General features: G+C 45.4%; 1 protein-coding gene and 1 long non-coding RNA gene across 3 annotated transcripts in view; one reads left to right on the forward strand and one right to left on the reverse strand.

Annotated features, from left to right (window-relative positions):
* CLDN10 (claudin 10) overlaps positions 1-13446 on the forward strand; it is a 137995-nt gene that overhangs the window by 46735 nt on the left and 77814 nt on the right. The window lies entirely within an intron of this gene.
* Positions 1-13446, reverse strand: part of LOC116467389 (uncharacterized) — a 46135-nt gene that overhangs the window by 1129 nt on the left and 31560 nt on the right. Inside the window, exon 3 of the long non-coding RNA XR_004247783.2 lies at positions 10895-10961. This is a non-coding gene — a long non-coding RNA (uncharacterized LOC116467389). The remainder of the gene's footprint in view (positions 1-10894; positions 10962-13446) is intronic.

The following is a 13446-nucleotide window of genomic DNA, read 5'->3' on the forward strand; positions in this document are numbered from 1 at the left end:
CTGAAACTCTGGTGTGAACCAGAACCACTGGGAAACTTGTTAGAATGCAGATCCCTTGGCTCCACCCTCAAAAATTCTGATTCAGGATAATCAAAAGCGGGACCCAGGAATTGGAATTTTAAGCAAACAACCCATGTGAATTCTGCTGCAGGGGGTCCTCAGAACACATGTAGAGAAACATTCAATAGACATACCATTCACATTCATGGGTCCTGTGTCAAAAGTACCAATGAAGGCCCATAAGCTATGTTGAAATATTTAGAAGTTATCTATCAAGTGAATAAACTGTCAAATATATATACATAACTACATGGCAGGCTAGAATTCCTGGGCTCTAGAGCCCACGCCAGAAGGTAATGGGACAGCAAGAACTAATCCCCAGCCACCATCCTTCCCCTTTGTCTTCCCACTTTATGCCATGAGGAACTTGCTGCCTGAGCAAGAGGACACACCATCCATAAATTCAAGCACAGGCACTCTCTGTCCACCCTGTAACAGCTGCATCTTGACCACCTATTGGGCTAGAATGGACCCCAGAGAGGAAGCTGGCATCGACCCTGGAGGCAGAAAATTCCCAGGCACTCAGAGCATGGCCTAGATGGGGAAGAGGTTACGGGAGGATGCATGCCCTTGACCTTGTGGACTGCCTGCACTGAGGGGAGGGGCAGCAGAGGATGGCCAGGGCAGAGCCCTCTAAGCTGACATTTCTCCAACATTCATGGGAATAGAAATTTCCTGGGATCTGAATCAGTAGGTCTAGGCAGGGACCAAGATTCTGCGTTTCTAACAGCCTCCCAGGTAAAGCTGGTGAGGCTGGTCTTCAGACCACAGAGTGAAGCAGCAAAGCTGTAAAGCAGGGGTCAGTACCAGGTAGCAAACTTTTAGTCTCTGAGGGCCATGTGGTTTCTATGGCAATTATTCAACTCTGCTGTTGGGCATGAGAGCAGCCACAGATGATATTTAAGAAAATGAGCATGGCTGTGTTCCAGGAAAACTTCATTTGTGAACACTGAAATTTGAATTTCAGAAAATCTTCCTATGTTGCAAAATATTCTTCTTTTGGGTTCTTTCAATTATTTAAAAATGTAAAAACTCGATCAGGAGCAGTGGCTCACAGCTGTAATCCCAGCACCTTTTGGAGGCCAAAGTGAGTGGATCACCTGAGATCAGGAGTTGGAGACCAGCCTGAGCAACATGGCAAACCCCATCTCTACTAAAAATTCAAAATTAGCTGGGTGTGGTGATGCATGTCTGTAATCCCAGTAACTTGGGAGGCTGAGGCAGGAGAATCACTTGAACCCAGGAGGCGGAGGTTGCAATGAGTGAAGATCGCACCACTACATTCCAGCCTGGGCGACAGAGTGAGACTCTGCCTTAAAAAAGTAAAAACTCAATCATAACGTAACTTAATTGTACATTTAAAAATAAGAGTATAATTGGATTGTTTGTAACACTGAGGATACATGCTTGAGGGGATGGATACCCCATGTTACATGATGTGCTTATTTCACATTGCAGGCCTGTATCAAAACATCCCATGTACCCCATAAATATATACACCTACTATGTACCCACAACAATTACAAATTTTAAAATTTACAAAAGATTTTTAAAATGTAAAAAACATTTTTTATATAGGCTGTACAGAAACAGGTCTGGATGGGGAGGTTAGATTTGGCCCAAAGTCTGTAGTTTGTTGACCCCTTCTCTAATATATATGGCCCAGTCAGGAGCCGTGCATGGCTGGGTCTAAGAGCTGTGCTGATCTACAAAGCCCACATGAAGCTGCTGTGGCAGAGAGGGTCTACAGCCTCACTGAGTCATGTCTTTTGGGGGTAGATGGGTCTTCTAGGTGCCCATCAAATCACACCTTCTCGGGTGCCTTCAGTGCACACCTATGAGACCAATCTTGCTAATCCAGGGCAGGAAGTCCAGTCCAGATCCACCCTGCTGTGTTACCCAGGAGCGCAGATTCAGTCTCAGAACCATCTGGATTGTTTTATTCTCATGATATACTTAATCCTGATTGAAGTATAAATGAATAAGCCAGCTGGGCGTGGTGGCTCACGCCTGTAATCCCAGCACTTTGGGAGGCTGAGGTGGGTGGATCACCTGAGGTCAGGAGTTTGAGACCATCTTGGCCAACATGGTGAAACCCTCATCTCTACTAAAAATACAAAAAATTAGCCGGGCGTGATGGCGTGTGCCTGTAATCCCAGCTACTCTGGAGGCTAAGACAGGAGAATCTCTCCAACCCAGGAGGCAGAGGTTGCAACAAGCCAAGATCGCATCACTGTACTCCAGCCTGGGCAACAAGAGCGAAACTCCATCTCAAAAATAAATAAATACATAAATAAGCCCATTAAGTATCACAAATTTAATGTGACACCAACATTCTTACTGGTGAGAAATGATTCTCGATTGTACTTGGGAGAAGGCGATGCTGCCGGTTCTCAGGCCTGGGAGCTGCTGAGGAGGGAGAGTGAGGAGGTTGGTTTATGTAAAAGGCATGGGCACTGCCACTCTGCAGATTCCTGGAGCATTCACCTGACTACTTGTTGATTTTTCATTGAACAGCTTTCTCCTCATTCAGACTGTGGGCTCTCTGAGAAGATGGGGAAACATTATTTGGGGGATTTACCCTTAGGGTGAAAATTATCTAAGCTGCTTCTTTCTCAATTTCCCTCTCCTCCCCTCATTTCCCATCTCTAATTTATTTTCTTTCTTTTTTATTAACATTTTTTGTAGAGACGTGGTCTCACTATGTTTCCCAGGCTGGTCTTCAGCTACTGAGCTCAAGCAATCCTCCTGCCTTGGCCTCCCAAAGTGCTAGGATTATAGGCATGACCCACTGTGCCCGGCCTCTTAATTTTTTCAGTGTCACAGGTTGTATCCCCAGAAACCAGACTCTAAAGAGGCATTTCATGAAGGGGTGCCTGTGGGAGGGACCACACCTGTGGAAGGTAGGGGACAGAAGCAGGAGTGGGCAGAGCAGTGAAGTTGGGCTACAACCCAAAGCTGACAGTCTCAGCAAACCTCACCAAGAGCTCTGGAGTTAGGTGGACTTTCAGAAACAGGCCAAGCATGGCTGAGCTGGCCAAACCCTTATGCTCCACCATCCATTGGTCACTCGATATGAGCTTCCTCAGGCACGAGTGTGCTATGGTCTGAATATTTGTGTCCCTCCAAAACTTGTACGTTAAAATCCTAACCCCCAAGGTGATGGTATTGGGATGTGGGGCCTTTGGGAGGTGATTAGGTCACAAGGATGGAGCCCTCGGGATGGGATTAGTGCCCTTATAGAAGACACCCCAGAGAGGTCCCTCCCTTATCCCTTCCACCACATGAGGATACAGTAAGAAGACATTGTCTATCAGTTAGGAAGCCAACCCTCACCAGACATCAAATTTGCTGGTGCCTTGACTTTGGACTTCCCAGCCTCTAGAATTGTGAGAAATACATTTCTGTTGTTTTTGAACTACTTAGTCTCTGGTAGGATAGCAGCCCAAAAGGACAAAGATAGGGCATGTCCTTGGGTGAGGCAGTTCTCTGCAGCTCAGGCACTTTCTGAGAGGGCTAAGAGCTACAGGCTGACTGCAGCAGCACTTCTAGCAGCTGGGGCCTGATGTCCTTCACTGTCCTTTCTGGGCAGCATATCACAGTATCCACTGCACACCACTCAGCTATCATTCTGTTCAGATACTTATTGACTGGTCTTTCTACTTCTAATTTGTTCCATGTAGAATCTATCCTAAACACTACCTCCCTAATCTTTCTTAAAGGAAACTATTGGTAAAATATTTCATAATCTGTCATTATGAATAATTTTATATGTCATTCCCCTGAAAAGAGGTGTTACAAGGTCAAGTTTTTTCAGTTATGCAGGAAATGTAAGTGTGTAAAGAAGCAGGATGAGGCCAGGTGTGGTGGGTCACACCTGTAATCCCAGCACGTTGGGAGGCCAAGGTGGGCGGATCACTTGAGTTCAGGAGTTCAAGACCAGCCTGGCCAACATGGTGAAACCCCATCTCTACTAAAAATACAAAAAAAGAAAAAACCCACAAAAATTAGCTGGGTGTGGTGGCGAGCACCTGTAGTCCCAGCTACTCGGGAGGCTGAGACACAAGAATCACTTGGACCCAGGAGGTGGAGGTTGCAGTGAGCCAAGATTGTGCCACTGCACTCCAGCCTGGGTAACAAAGTGAGACCCTGTCTCAAAAAAAAAAAAAAAAAGAACAGGATGCAATACAACATGGTATGATGGGGTCTTATTTAGTTTGATTTAGTTTGCCTCCACTTCACCCCACTGGGGAGGGAGGGATTCCCGCCCTAGGGTTGAGAGGATGGTTGAATGTATGACACCCAACCCTAGACAGATGAGATGGGCAGCAGGTAATTAGTCACATATGCTCATGGCCCAGGGGAGGACCACACTGTCCCACACAGAGCCATGTGGGGGTTGCAGTTGGGAACAGAGTGAACCACCAGGAGCTGTGGGAGGCAGGCTTTGTAGTAACAAGAGGGCGAGGTGCCCCTGGTTCCTGTAGGAGGATGTGTTTGGTTTGCTTGGATAATTCTACAGGCTGACGGGGACCTGAAGCCTAGCGCTGCACCTGGTCCCTTTGATAAGGAGGGTTGCTTGGCTAGAGGACCTTATCCACCAGGAGCAGAGTGGGAGGAGAACTTGCAGTTAATCCATTTGAGCCTCTGTACCCTGATTTTACCAGCCTTCATGGGCAAGGCAGCACTTAGTTTTGAATCTTAATTTCAGGCCTTACACCACAGGTCTATGAGTCATTGGAGCTGAATTTCCTATCCAACGGCATTCAAAATTATTTTCAAATCTGATCTGGCCAAACAGAATTCTACCATTCATCACTGCTGGTTTTCAAGCCCGGGCCCACTCCAGATTCCCTACAATGGCACATCAGGGCATTCCTAATCAGGCCTAATCCATATCTCCTTTCTCATCATGCCTGCTAAATTTCAGCCTGAGTTTACACACATTCACTGGACAAATTGTGTTTTTGGCATGCACGGCTGTATGTTTTTCCTCATTCTATTTCCTCCAGATAAGGACTAGAAATTCTAGCCATCCTTTGAGGCCAACTCAAATGTAACCTCCTCTGGGGTGACTTTCCTGGGCATTGCAGGACAAGTGCCTAGATGGCCTTGATAACCCAGCTCTTTCCCCATTTTTCACTTGTAGTTCTCAGAATAACTCTAGAATGTGCTGGAAACAACATTCTGAGATAAGGAAAGCTGTCCGGAACATGCCAGATTCTGTTTCTGTTCCTCTTAGAACAAGATGTCCTCCAATGCTGTGGTCCAGTGATCCCAGTTTCCTCCCAGGGTATAAAACCCAGAGTGGAGTGCTTTCAGAGTGCCTCGGCTGCAGTGCATTGTGGGGCATGTGCAGACAAGACTCTATCCATTCTGAGTAGCTTCCTGAGCCTTGCAGAATCAGCTCGCAGTGGATGCTAGGCTTCTGTTGTGCCTTGCTGCCTATCTGTGATGAATAAAGTTGCTTTGCCTAACTTGTTCTGTGAGTGTTCTGTCTCACTCAACTCCTGCAAGTGGTAGAAACTGCAGCCCAAGATGCAATAGGTGCATTTTGGGAGGCCGATGTGGGTGGATCACTTGAGATCAGGAGTTTGAGACCAGCCTGGCCAACACGGCAAAACTCCGTCTCTACTAAAAATACAAAAATTAGCCGGGCATGGTGGCGTGCGCCTGTAGTCCCAGCTACTCTGGAGGCTGAGGCAGGAGAATCACATGAACCTGGGAGGTGGAGGTTACAGTGAGCCAAGATCATGCCACTGCACTCCTGAATTCTTTTTCAGGTAAATCCAGGATTTCTTCTTGGTTTGGATCCACACTGGTGAACTAGTGTGATATTTTGGGGGGTGTTGAAGAGCCTTGTTTTGCCATATTACCAGGTTTGATTTTCTGGCTCCTTCTCATTTGGGTAGGCTCTGTCAGAAAAAGGTCTAGGGCTGAAGGCTGTTGTTCAGATTCTTTTGTCCCATGGGATGTTCCCTTGATGTAGTACTCCCCCCTTTTTTCCTGTGGATGTGGCTTCCTGTGAGCCTAACTGCAGTGATTATTGTCTCTTTTCTGGGTCTAGCCAACGAGTGAGTCTAGCCAGCTCCAGGCTGGTACTGGGGGTTGTCTGCACAAAGTCCTGTGATGTGAAATGTCTATGGGTCTCTCAGCCATGGATACTAGCACCTGTTCCAGTGGAGGTGGAGGAGGATGCAATGGACTCCGTGAGGGTCCTTTGGTGGTTTAATGCTCTATTTTTGTGCTGGTTGGCCTCCTGCCAGGAGGTGGCGCTTTCCAGAAAGCATCAGCTGTAGTAGTGTGGAAAGGGACTGGTGGTGGGTGGGGCCCTAGAACTCCCAAGATTAAATGCCCTTTGTCTTTCCCTACCAGGATGGGTAGGGAAGGACCATAAGGTGAGGGCGGGGCTAGGTGTGTCTGAGCTCAGACTCTCCTTGGGCAGGTCTTGCTTCAGCTGCTGTGGGGGATGGGGGTGGGATTCCCAGGTCACTGGAGTTGTGTACCTAGGAGGATTATGGCTGCCTCTGTTGAGTCATGCAGGTTGTCAGGGAAGTTGGGGAAAGCCGGCAGTCACAGACCTCACCCAGCTCCCACACAAACCGAAAGGCCGGCCTCACTCCCACCGTGCCTCCCCCAATAGCCTCAAGTCTGTTTCCGGGTGGAGGGTGAGATGGTCTTGAAAACTTGCCCAAGGCTTTTCGCCTCCCAGCTGTGGAAGAAAAGGGCTTCAGTTCATCCCCCTGCATGTGAAGTCCGCACGCCAGATTCATGCTCTCCCCCAGGTTCTGGCCAGGAGGCTTCTTGCCCCTTTCAAATTGTTATAAAGTTCAGCTAGAGAATTCCTTCTCCTTGTGGAGTTTTACCCCCTGCTCCTCTGGCCACCCTCCTGATGGATCCCTGTGGTGTCAGGCAGGAATGGGCTGCTTGGGGACCCAGCGAGCTCCCAGGGCCTTTCTGCTGCTTCCTCTACCCTTGTATTTTGCTCGGCTCAGCTCTCTAACTTGACTCAGCTTGAGGTAAAGTTGGAAACTTCTCCCGAAAACAGACCTTCAGCTTCCCCAGTGGAGGTGTGTGTTCAGAAGAGGAGGGTCCCCCTTTCCCACTTCCGCAGTTGGGGCACTCACACTACTTGGGGTGTCTCCTGGGTCCTGCAGGAGCAGTCTGCTTCCTTCAGAGGGTCTGCGGCTCCTCTCAGGATTGCTGGTTTTTTCTTGCAGTTGATCTGGAGGGTTACTTCTCCAGCTGAGGGTAAGGGTCAGTGGACCCTGCAGCTCTGCAGTTCCACCTCTGCCGCCCCTGCCTCTACCGCCGAGCCAGTGACCTCAGGTACCCTCCCTGCCCCACCCACCCAGACGTGTGCCCCTTCCTCGCTGGCCCGGGTGCACCCATCTGGCCCTAATTTTGTTTTTATTGTGCTAAAAAATACATGTTATAATTTTGCATTTTAATCATGTTTTAAGTGTACAGTTCAGTGGTATTAAAGACATCTGCATTGTTTTGCAACCATCACCACCATCCGTCTCCAGAAAAGAGTTCTTACAAAACTAAAACTCTGGACCCATTAGATGGTAACTCCCCACTTCCCCTCCCCCAGTCTCTGGTAATCATCATTCTACTTTTTGTCTTTGTGAATTTGACTACTCTAGATACCCTATATATTTGCCTACCACCACTTTTTTTTTTTTTTTTTTTTGAGACAGAGTCTCACTCTGTTACCTAGGCTGGAGTACAATGGCACGATCTTGGCTCCACTGCAACCTCCACTTCCCAGGTTCAAGCGATTCTCCTGTCTCAGTCTCTCGAGTAGCTGGAATTACAGGCACATGTCACCATGCCCAGCTAATTTTTGTATTTTTAGTAGAGATGGGGTTTCACCATGTTGGCCAGGCTGGTCTCAAACTTCTGGCCTCAAGTAATCAGCCCACCTCAGCTTCCCAAAGTGCTGGGATTACAGGTGTGAGCCACCATGCCTGGCCATAGTTGTCCTTTTGTGTCTGGCTTATTTCACTTAGCACGTTTTCAAGGTTCATCCACGTTGTGCATGTATCAAAATTGCTAATACTATTTTAAATCAAGTTACATATATCATTTGCGCTCATTCAGAATATCTTACTATGTGTCTCTAAAAGATAAAGACGTTTTAACATAACCACAACACCAATGTCACACCTAAAAATAAAAAAGAATAGGAAATAAAAAAGGTAGTAATTCCTTACTACCATCAAATACCCTTCCAGTGTTCAAATTTTGAATTGCCTCATAAAAGATAGATTCTCCACTGTTCTTGAGTACAGAATTCCTGTTTAATTTGTCCTGACAACCCTCCTCTCCCCATAGTACCTGTCTTGCACACAAAAGATGCTGTCATACTACATTTCACCAATAGGTGGCATGAATAATTATGACATTTGCTAAATCCAGTTGGCATTTACACAAGAGGAAACATCATTTGTAGAAAGTTGGCAATTATAGGTAAATATACAAACACAGAAATTGAAAATAGCCTGTTTGCTCTGTGTAACATGCATAAAACCTGAATACATCCCAATTCTAAGGGATAATTATTGATATCAGACAAACTTTCTATTTGTTTTAAAGAGAACATGGAAAACGTATTTCTTGCTGTTGACATTTATCTCTACAATGTCAACATTTTTAGTGTTAAATAATTGAGGCCAGTTATGTTTATTTATTCTTCTGCTTAATACAAGAAAAAGTAAATCGAATCTACTTGTACAATTGATTGCTGTGTTAAATGCCCATTACAAATGTATTGTCTGAATTGTATTAAGTGTACTTATCTCTGAATAAAACAGTTGCTTTCCCAAACTTCCTCTAGCATGTTCTGAAGAACAGAGAATCTTAGGATGGTAGATATGGATAGGGTCTTTAAGACCATCTAGTCTGACCCCATCATCTGACAGATGAACAGACATGAAACCTCATCATAAGATCACACAACAACTTGATGGCTTTTGTGTAATTTGCTATCTTTCTGCCAGCAATCTCACCTTCTCCCCTCCACCCCTACTCTAAAAAACTAACTGCTTGGTAAAATTAATATTTCATTTTAAGGATGCAAAACCCAAATTGTGCAATTAATCCTCCCTTTCTTGTCCTTTCAATATAATTAATTAATTCATTCATTCATTTTTTTTTTTTTGAGATGGAGTCTCTCTCTGTTGCCCAGGCTGGAGTGCAGTGGCACAATCTCAGCTCACTACAACCTCCACCTCCTGAGTTCAAGCGATTCTTCTGCCTCAACCTCCTGAGTAGCTGGGACCACAGGCACATGCCACCACCTCTGGCTAATTTTTGTATTTTTTTGTAGTGACGGGGTTTCATCATGTTGGCCAGGCTGGTCTCGAACTCCTGACCTCAAGTGATCCGTCCGTCTTGGCTTCCCAAAGTGCTGGGATTACAGACGTGAGCCACCATGCCCGGCCCCTTTGAATATATTTAGCAAACTTTTATTGGGTATTACCAGGACTAAGCAAGATCTTGTTCCCTTGGTCAACTGGGCCTTTTATTTGAGTTCATGTCTTGTAATTTCCTAGAAAGAAATGAAGCTAACTTAGGAAATCAGCCTGTAAGGAATTTCTAATGGGCAGTAAATATGACACTTTTCAGCCCAGATGACATAATAATTCTGTGAGTCATTTTTTATCCTATCCTCCTATATTCAAACATTTAATACTGGACTGTTCTTTCTGTTCTTAAAATCAGCCCCTCCAACCAGGACAGGCCCTAACCTCTGCTCTTGAAAGTAGGTTCTCACCAGATTTATCCCAAGAACAACTTCCTTTTATCTTCCCCAGATGTTCCGGAATATCTGGGCTCTTTTCCCTGAAATGGCACTTCCCACTTGTTGGATACGGCCCTCTGCCCTTTCTCAGGCTCTGTCTGCATTCTTCTCTTTTCAACTACCAAACCCTCGCCTATACAACTTTATGGCTTCATTGGGCAGTTCATCCCACCTGGAAAATAAGCACACATTCATGTCTGACGCATATGCTTCACTTCCAGTAGTACCTTCCAGTGAGTTCTTTGAGATATTCATAAGTGGGGAGATGTTCCATAGTCAAAAAGTTTGAGAAGCAATTGTTTAAACAAATTTAAATAGCTTCCTTTATTGCAGGACTTTTCAGAGTCTTTGATTTCAATAGGTGTCATTGGTCCTTTAAGATAGGAAGATAGTACTGTATGGGGCATTTTCAAAATTGATTTGATTAAAAAGCACTACCCCTTGTCTTACTGTGCTCAGGCTGCGATTACAAAGTACCATAGACTGCATGGCTTAAACAGCAGACATTTACTTCTCATGGCTCTGGAGGCTGGGAAGTTCATGGTCAAGGGCCAGCAGATTGAGTTCCTGGAGAGGGCACTCCTCCTGGCCTGCAGATGGCTGCCATCTCACTGTGTGCTCATGTTCTGGAGAGTGACCCAGCTCTTGTCTCTTCCTCTTCTTGTAAGGGCACTAATCCCACCACGGGGGCCCCACCCTCATGACCTCATGTAAACCTAATTATTTCCTGAAGACTCCACCTCAAATGCCATCACATTGGGGGTTACAGCTTCAACATATGGATCTCAGGGGGACCCAAGCCTCCAGTACATGACACTCCTTTTGTTTTCCTCATTGCACCATCTGCTACTGGGTTCTGTGGAATGCACCTAGGGACACACAAACTCCAGTGCAGGCTCTGGGTCTGAAAACAGACAACCTGAACTCAATCCCAGCTCCACCACTCCCTAGCTGTGGGACTTGGGTAAGTTTCTCAATCTCCCAAGGCCTGTTTTCCAGCTGGAAAATGAGGATAATAGTACCTACCTCATAGAGTTGTTGTGAAGACGAAATGCTTCTATACAGGGCAATACGGGGCCACACAAAGGAAGCACTAAAAAAAAAATGTCAGCTATAATCATGAAATGTTAGTATCAATAATTAACTATAAGCAATCTATTATATCAGTTATTAATAAGCATATTAATAGTGAATAATACTTATTATGTGGCAATATTTAATTTCTTTTGAGGCTGAATATTGAATTCTATGAAAGGATCATGGTCAAGCCTCTATTTTAGGCTCTTAGAGGACAATATTGCATTGAAAGAAAATCACAAGAGAAGCCATGGCAAGCGTGAGCCAGGAATCAGAAGCAGTGTGGCTGGGCTTAAGGGAGAAGGGGCCACTGAGCTCAGTGCCAGGACCCTGTGCCAACTGCCACAGCCCTGACAGGAAGCAGAGCTGTTACTCTGCAAAGGACAGACCAGCCACACAAGGAGGGAGGCAGGCCTGCCCATCCTCCCAGCTTTGTGCAGATAGATTTGGACTCGTGGTTGTGTCATCTTTGAATGTGCATTGCAGTTTCACATCCGTATCTACCTCACTAAATAATCCTAGAACAGTGAACTTCAACACAAATGTCCCCTGCAATTTCAGGGGCTTAAGGGGTCCCTTTATGTAACAGGCAAAGGATTAGGGCCAGCTGGGAAAATCCAAGTGTTGAAAACCCGTTCAGAACTTTTGCAGCCAAAAAGTAAGCTGCCAAACATTTTTCTCTCAAAAGAAAACAGGCCACTGAATACTAGAAAGGGGAATTCTGGAAGGAAAAAAAAATCAAAGAAGAGAAAAGAAGGGATGTCTTGGGAAAAGTAAAATGATGTTGAACTTAAAGGTTTAGGACATTGAGATGGTTAAACTTAAACGAACATTTTTCTTTAAAATAAAAACACAACAAAAAGAGAAACAATACAAGATGATTTTAAAAAGCAAACCAAGGGAAAATTTTTACAGTCTATTAATTTCTAGATGTAATAATATTAAAACACAGATTCTTGCTTAACAGATCCCGGGAGCATTCAGAGTTATGGATCAGGTTCTTCCTGAGAGGCAATCTGAAGGTCAGTGTGTGACCTGAGGAAAGCACCTCGTTGGAGCTGCCAGGCAGCCCTCATCTCCCAGCATGACTATCCTGCCTTCTCACTACTGTTTCATTGAATCCTCCTGGGATCCACAATGCCAAACTCCAGATCCTCATTCCTTTAGATCCTTCTCCAGCAGCATCACAGTAGGAAACATTCCAAAGAGAATTTCAGTTTCCAGTACAACTACATACACAATATGTCTATGGGCAAAATATTCTATGGGCGATATACTCTTTTTTCTTTTTCCTTGTTTTGAGACAGGGTTTGCTCTGTTGCCCAGGCTGGAGTGCAGTGGTGCCATCATGGCTCAGTGCAGCCTCGACCTCCTGGACTCAAGTAATCCTCCCACCTCAGCCTCCCGAGTAGCTGGGACTATAGGCACATGCCACCACACCTGGCTGATTTTTGTATTTTTAGTAGAGATGGGGTTTCACCATGTTTGCCAGGCTGGTCTCAAACTCCTGGCCTCAAGTGATCCACCCATCTCAGCCTCTGAAAATGCTGGGATTACAAGCATGAGCCATCGTGCCCGGCCTATTCCTCTCCTTTATAATTTTTAAATTGTGATAAAATTAAAATATGCACAACATAAACTTTACCACATTGACCATTTTTGGGTGTACAGCTCAATAGTGTTAAGTACGTTCACATTGTTGCACAAGCAATTTCCAGAACTTTTTTATCTTGCAAAACTGAAACTCTGTACCCATTAAAGAACTCATTTCTGCCTCTGCCACTCCCGGGCAACCATTGTTCTATTTTCTGTCTCTATGAATTTGATGACTCTTGATACCTCGTATAAGTGGAATCGCGCAGAATTCGTCCTTTTGTGACTGGCTTTTCACTTGGCATAATGTCTTCAAGTTTCATCCATGTTGTAGCATGAGTCAGAACTTCCTTGCTTTTTAAGGCTGAATAACATTCCATCGTATGGATAGACCACATCTTGCTTATCCATTAATCCGTCCATGCCAGGAATACGTTTTAAGAAGTCCATGAAAATGCTTGGAGTTGTGTTTAAAAGAGTTTTATAAGTCATGATTGGCAGCAATTATTAAGCACCCTTTTCTGATTAGCCAGCATTGAAAAGAGACAGGACTGGCCAGGCACGGTGGCTTACGTCTGTAATCCCAGCACTTTGAAAGGCTGAGGCAGGTGAATCACCTGAGGTCAGGAGTTCTAGACCACCCTGGCCAACATGGTGAAACCCCATCTCTACTAAAAATACAAAAATTAGCTGGGCATGGTGGCAAGCGCCTGTAATTGCAGCTACTTGGGAGGCTGAAGCTGGAGAATCACTTGAACCCGGGAGGCGGAGGTTGCAGTGAGCCGAGATCACACCACTGCACTCCAGCCTAGGCGACAAGAATGAAACTCCATCTCAAAAAAAAGAAAAGAAAATAGACAGGACTAAGTGACTTGGATCTGCATGCTGACAGGCAGATAGACAGGCGC

The sequence above is a fragment of the Hylobates moloch genome, unplaced genomic scaffold (assembly GCF_009828535.3).
Source record: "Hylobates moloch isolate HMO894 unplaced genomic scaffold, HMol_V3 SCAFFOLD_4, whole genome shotgun sequence".
Lineage (NCBI taxonomy): Eukaryota > Metazoa > Chordata > Mammalia > Primates > Hylobatidae > Hylobates > Hylobates moloch.